Genomic DNA, 6714 nt, shown 5'->3' with positions numbered 1-6714 from the left:
AATTAAAAAAAACCTCTGGTCTAGAATGAATATCAGGCCTTGAGTTTCAAAGGCCCTCACAGGTCATCCAGTCTAACTTATAAGCAGTAACCCTCTGTATAGTATCATCAACATCTGATTTGTAACAGGAAAGGATAAATTTCAGTCCATTTGTTTTGTTATATGATAACAATGTGCTAGATAATTTTTTTTCACCGAATCAACCATGTCACAGAATCGTTATAGTGATAGCTAAGCATCCTTTGACACCGTGCTACTTTTAGGGAATGTCTGAGGGTCAAAGGCAGCAGCAGGATAGGCTAGCTGAGGCCAAAATTCAGGTTAGGGGCCATGATTCCTATGGAGGAGTCTGTTTCCTTCAATAACTATGTCATTCCAAAGTGATACTAACATTTTTTTTTCTTCCAAAACATTTAGAACAACTTTCTCTGCTTATTTTGAAGTGTTTGTATGGGGTTGATTATGTCCTCTGAGAGAAGTTAGCCAAAAGACCAGGGTGAAAAGTAATGTACCCGAGTCAATGTGGACATTTCCAGTTAGTCCGAAAAACAGCCTAAATGCCATGATCATAAAGGTATTACTCTGTCAGCTTTGGTTTTTTTTAATGTCTTGAGGGAAAAGGAAGGGTGTTGATTTCACCTGGATAAAATGGGAAAACCCCTGAAACACTGAATAACTGAAAGGATGCAGACTTAAAAATCTTTCTTCATTCACCGCTGGGACCATTTCTAAGAATTTTATCTATTTTCAAGGATGAGTTTATATTCGGAGAGATCTAGGCTCAATAATAATGAATTTCACATTGAAAAAGCAAAAATCCAGAGTTGAACAACAAAACCAGAGACCAAAGTAGTAATTTCAACGAATTTATTACATGGGTTTCATAGTTCAAAGAAAAATTAAATCACAAATTAAAGTGCTTGACTCTATGTGAATGGAAAAAAATGTGAGTTACAGATGAGATTCTGAAGAACTATACTTATTTTTTCTTTCAAAGGCACCTGAGAGAGCAAAAATTTATTTTTCTATTTGATCCTATTGTGAGAGTAGTCAGGAAAAGTGAAAGACTTCTTTGAGCTAAAACAAAATAATACTTTGAAAATCACTTTTTGCTTAACAGACTTCATGAGTTGGAATAACAGCATATTGCAGAGGAAGGGGTGTGATTGAGATGAGAGGGTGAAACACGCTTCTGACACTCAACTAGCTTACGTGCTCTTAGACAAGTCATTTTTCCAGTTTCTCAGCAGGAGTGATACAAATTCCTGCTTTGTGCTGAAAATCCATCTTTGACATTGAAGATCATATGCTCAACTCTGTAAGACTTGACATTTGGAGCAGCAAATCAATTTTCTTTTCTTTTCTGTATGTCATATTGTAGGCTTTTAGTTTCTTATGATCATAGAATGTCAGAGGGGAAGGGAGCCATTCTTCTCAACCCAAAACTTCACAAGAATTTCCTCTGCAATAAGTGGTTATCTAACGTCTACTAGAAGATATTTTATGAGCTGGGAGACCCTACCTCTATGTTATCACAGATATTTCCACGCTAGTTTCTATACCATTTTTTGGCCTCCTCTGAGAACTAACTGCTTAGTGTCCTTAAATTGTGATACCACAATAACTGAGATATGGTGTGACCAGTTGGCAGTAGAATTAATACTTCTTTTAATGCAGTCCAAGGTTGTGTGAGCTTTGGGGGTTTTTGATATCTATCTTATAATAAACATGTATGATTTTATAAAGATAACATCATATAAATATGCTTAATAAATATAGTAACATAGATATTGAATTATTAAAAATAATTTTATAAATAATTTAAAAATTTATATTCCTTCCTAATAGATTTCACCTTCTTAGATCCATTCCGATGCTCTAATTTGTTGGAATCTCTAACTCATGATTCTGCCATTGGATAATGGTCTACGTCCTTCCCAGCTCAATGAAAATTGCATAGAGGTACAATCTATGGCTTTTATCTAAGATGATAAAAAATATTTAAAAAGACAGGACCAAGCAGAGATTTTTGGAACACTCATGAAGAGATCTCTCTTCTAAGCTAACATCAAAATATTAATGACGTCTCTTTGGATTCAAGTCAATCAACCACTTTTGAATCCACCCAAGTTAATTATCATCTAACTCATAACACTTCATCTATGTGATTAGAATTAAAAGCTATCAAATGCTTTGTTAAAAACCAGGTTATCCATGAGGTTTTCTTGATCTTACAAACTATGGCAATATTTCTTAGATAAAAACAGTTTTTGTAGTTATAAAGAGGTCTTCTAACAAGGCTGAATTAAACTAAGATCCTCCCGCAGCCCAAGCTTTCATCCGTTTCCCCAGAGTGGTTAAAATCTTAGTCAGTTAAGAAGGCAGGGTAATATATAAAGAGAGATATAGATTAGATATATGTACTATATAGTTTATATGTAAGATATAGGTAACTTATAGGGGACAAATATATAAAAAACTCAGAGCTATCAATCCATGGGCAAGTTCAAGATACTCATTTGACAATAACGATCTCTTTGGAGTAAAAGATTACAGGCTATTTTATTAATTTCACAAATGCCCTTCCCCACCAAAACACAGAAAATGCTACTTCACCCCTATTATCACTTTATGGAAAGGCCTATTAGCGGGAGAATCTATTTTTGAAGGCCTTGATAGTTTTGGCCATCATGGGGGCAATTTTTTTCCCTGGGGTTTTTCTGGAATCACAAGAACCAGAGCTACCAGCCGATGATGTTGAATGAATGCTGCTAGTACTAGCGCTAGCAGATATTTGTACATCATTGCTGTTATAACGGCTGGCTGGGGGGTATAAGGCAGGCTTGGTTTTACTAGTTTCAGGAATAGCTACTCTGCCAGTACCAAATTTTTCCTGCTTCTTTCTAATATCACGAGGTGGTTTGGCTACAGAATTGACAAAGGCCATCATGGTCTGGCGGCCTTTGGGTTTATTGGCATGAGCAGATCGGATATTCTCCGTTAAAACCAGCAGTCGCTGCTCTCGGGCTTCCTGAAGTCGGAGGTACAACTCCCTCCAGGACTCAGATTCTTTGGGCCTTTCCTTTTTAAAATCTCGATTACAATGATTTTTCCATAACTGATCGGTATCCCCAATTAAGAAGTGATTGTATCCTTCGATTCGATGCAGTTGTTTAGGTGTACATTTCTCCAGGACGGGTTCCAGCACTGTATAGGGTACTTTTCCGATCTCATAGATGGAATCCAGATTGTTATTGAGGACCCTGATACATTGCTGGTGAAGAGATATTAATCGTGGTTGGTAAACACATTTGGGTCCTGAGTACACTTGCATCTTCGAATTCATTCGTCGTCCTGTAAATCCAATTCCTTCTTCTTCGTGGTAGGAGGAAGTTTTCTTCTTTTTTGGTTTCGAGGGGAGAGATGTTTCACAATCGGTAGGTTGGCTACTTTCTTGTACTGTAGGCACAGGGGTGTTTCCTGAGCGTGGTGTAATACGACTGGTGATACTTCTCAGTTTGGCCAACACCATTGCAGACTGTTCTTTATTCAGCCTGCCATTATTCGACTTGATCAGATCTCGAACTGGATCTGGGCTTTTACTATCATCAGTTTTGGCACCATCATTGTCTTTATTGCGACCTTCATCCTCATGAACAACATTTGGAATTTTTACACTGCTGTTCTGCTGTGTCTGCCCAGAAATGGTGGAATTAGAACCATCAGATGTGGTGGGCTGCTCATCTTTATCACGTGGTTCTGGCACACCAGACTGGAGAAGGCTGCTCTCGGCGCTTTTGAGGGATTTGGGGGGTTTGGATTTCCCCTCCTGGGTCTGTACATTGTGAGACACTTTCTTGTCTTTTAACCATTTCTCTACATCCCAGATATCCTTATTTGGTTGGGTTTTTTCCGGTTTGGATGTTGGAATATCCAGGTGTTTTGTTTTTGAAGTGTGTTTTACAAATTGTGTTTCCTTTGGCGGAAAAGACTTTTTGGCAGTGTAGCTCTCTTTATCTTTATCTGCTCTCGGAGCACTGCTCTGTTTCTCTTTTGTGTCAGTGCCTGACGATGATGGCTTTTGGCCCACTTCTTTCGATGTGGCAGATACTTTTTCTCTGCTCGAAGTCACCGTTTTCTTTTGTCTTTCAAAATCCAGTAGAGATTTTTCTTTCTCATTTACCGATCTGTATCTCCTCCCGTCATTAAGAGACTTTGGTTTAACCTGGGAGGGTTCTCCTAGTTGACGCTCTTGGACGGGCTTTCCTTTGTCTGGAATGTGGGGGTCTGAGCCTTTCCCCGATTTCTGCGCTTTCTCTGCCTGGAGGCTGGAATGGCCTGTGGGGAGCTGCTGACAGTTGTCAGAAGGCAGTGACTGAACTTGGCTGCTGCTTGGATGGTCCATCGGTAAGTGGTGATCACACTCTTTTCTCCCTTCTCGGGTCTCACAAGCAGACGAGGCTCTGAAGCTTTTCTCTGCCTCCCAGAGCTTTGGGTGTTTTCTCTCCCCAAAACTGGGGCTCGGTGGCTGGCTGGACGAAGATTTCCGCATTTTCTGGAAGTCATCTTCCTTGGAAACAGCATGGGGCCGTTTCCTGGAACGACTCCTCTCGAAGCTCTGCTCCTCCCAAACTAAGTCCGGGTCAGAGTCGGAGTCGAAGTCTTCTTCAGCAGAGACCAGGGTTTTCCATCGCCCCACTATGTTTCGAGCCATGGCACCCACCTCTTCGTATTTACATAGACTGTTCACGAGCTTGCCAATGCCGGTCTCCGCCAGAACATTCACCGTCATTGGTAGATCATGAAGCCGTTTCATATATTTCAACACCTTGTCAGGATGCGGGAGCCAGAGCAGTCCCGCCTGGAGCTGTTCCACGGCTTCCTTCATCCCGGCCTCCCTGGCCGAAGCCATGGCTGCTAGTGTAGAAGCGGTCTGATCTCCGAAGCTTGAAGTAGATGTGGGCGTCTCCATCTTGGGGGGGTCAGAAGGGAGGCAAGCGGAGGGAAGGTTCCTTCCTGGACTCTTCACTGGATCAGGTCAGCACAAAACTTAGGAAGATCAATTAAAACAGAAACAATATTAATTTATTTTTGATTTCTACTTTTCCATCACAGACATTTCTAGAAACACACCTCCCCTTCCCTTTGACCACCCCTTGCCCTCTGCCATGGAATCTTCCCTTTGAGTTGCGTCTAAACGATCGGTGGGCGATGTCATATATGACGTACCTCAATACCCTTAGCCTTACTGGAATGGCCTCGCGCCGCTCCCCCTCCGAACGTATGTTTCATTATCTGTTCTAAGTGGTTGTTACTAGTTAGTGTGAGAAAAATTACCGGGCAATTTAGTTTCCACTTAGTATTTTGTTAATTTACGTTACTACCGTTACTCTCTCCCAGTTCTGTTTATTTCATTCACACCAAGTCTTGTCCATCATCCCATGTTTGTTTGAATCTTTACCAATGAGTATTTTCACCCCCCAATAATACCTAATTACCCTCAAATATTACTTTATTCAGCAATTCTCCTATGTCCACTTGATTTCCAGTGATTTTTACCTTTAAAAAATGCTGTAAGTGCTGTTAAAAATGGCCTCTGTTACCAATGAGTGTACTTCTGTGTTGTTTATCCTTCTTGGGGTGGTACAGTGAAAAGAGACTTGGGTTTGGTGTCACTAACTAAAGGGCTCTAGTGAAAAAGTGTGAGAATGAAGTGGCAACCCTGGTAAATCCTCAGAAATTCTGTGTGTCTTTAAGGAAAATAAGGGGTCTTCTGGGCCCAAGCTGCACTGACCTCATTCTAGTTTATCTGAATGTCTTTTGAGTAAAAGTGAATGAAAGAAGGATGAATAGAATGAAGAGAGAAGAAGGAAGGAAGGAAAAAAGAAAGAAATGGAGGGAAGAAAGAAAGGACAAATGAAAGAAAGAAACAAAGAAGGAAGGAATGGAGGGATGGAGGATGTGGGTTTTAATATGGCCTGTGTGACTTCTGGAAAGTTATCCCTTTCCCTGATCCAACCTCTCACTGTATCATGAGGAGGCTGGACTAATTAGAAACATTTAAGCTAAATTGCCCAGTGATGGGATCAGAGGGTTAAAGGGAAGAAACTGTTTGAGCACTTTTCTGAGTTAATTGTGGACGATTTGCTTGAACAGTTAGAACAATACCCAGGAACCGAAACATCCAGAATCAGAATCTCTCAGGTGACTTTTTCTTAAAGGCTTGATGAGCATGAGCTTGAACTTAAACAATGATGAGGAACTCTTTACCTTCCAAGAAAGCCCGTTCCACTTTGAAACAGCTTTAATTGTTAGGAAGTATTTCCTGACATTAAACCGAATTTATCCCTTTGCAGCTTCCTTCCATTGTTCCTGATTCCTCCCTAGGGAGCCAAACAAAACAGTTAGAACACAGGCCTCTACTACATGAAAGTTCTTAAAATATTTGTTAAAAAAAAACCACACTTAAATATGAGCCACTTAAATATTCTTTTCATGTTGCTGAGAAGAGAAATCAGGTTGGAGATGAGATTTACCTTCCTCGTCATCATCACCACCAACTGCGACCACGTTACATGGTCAATAAGCAAGTATTAGCTGCCTATTATGTGTTGGGCACTGTGGGCACTGGGGATACAAAGAAAGGCAAATGCCAGTACCTGCTTTCAAGCATCTCACTGTGTAATGAGGGATAGAGCATGAAAACAGCTAGTT

General features: G+C 40.5%; 1 pseudogene; it reads right to left on the bottom strand.

The window, feature by feature from the left end:
• Positions 1 to 859: 859 nt before the first annotated feature.
• Positions 860 to 6405, bottom strand: LOC116420212 (annotated as a pseudogene).
• Positions 6406 to 6714: the final 309 nt, after the last annotated feature.

The sequence above is a fragment of the Sarcophilus harrisii genome, chromosome X, assembly GCF_902635505.1.
Source record: "Sarcophilus harrisii chromosome X, mSarHar1.11, whole genome shotgun sequence".
NCBI lineage: Eukaryota > Metazoa > Chordata > Mammalia > Dasyuromorphia > Dasyuridae > Sarcophilus > Sarcophilus harrisii.
This window is presented reverse-complemented; position numbering and strand designations above follow the sequence as displayed.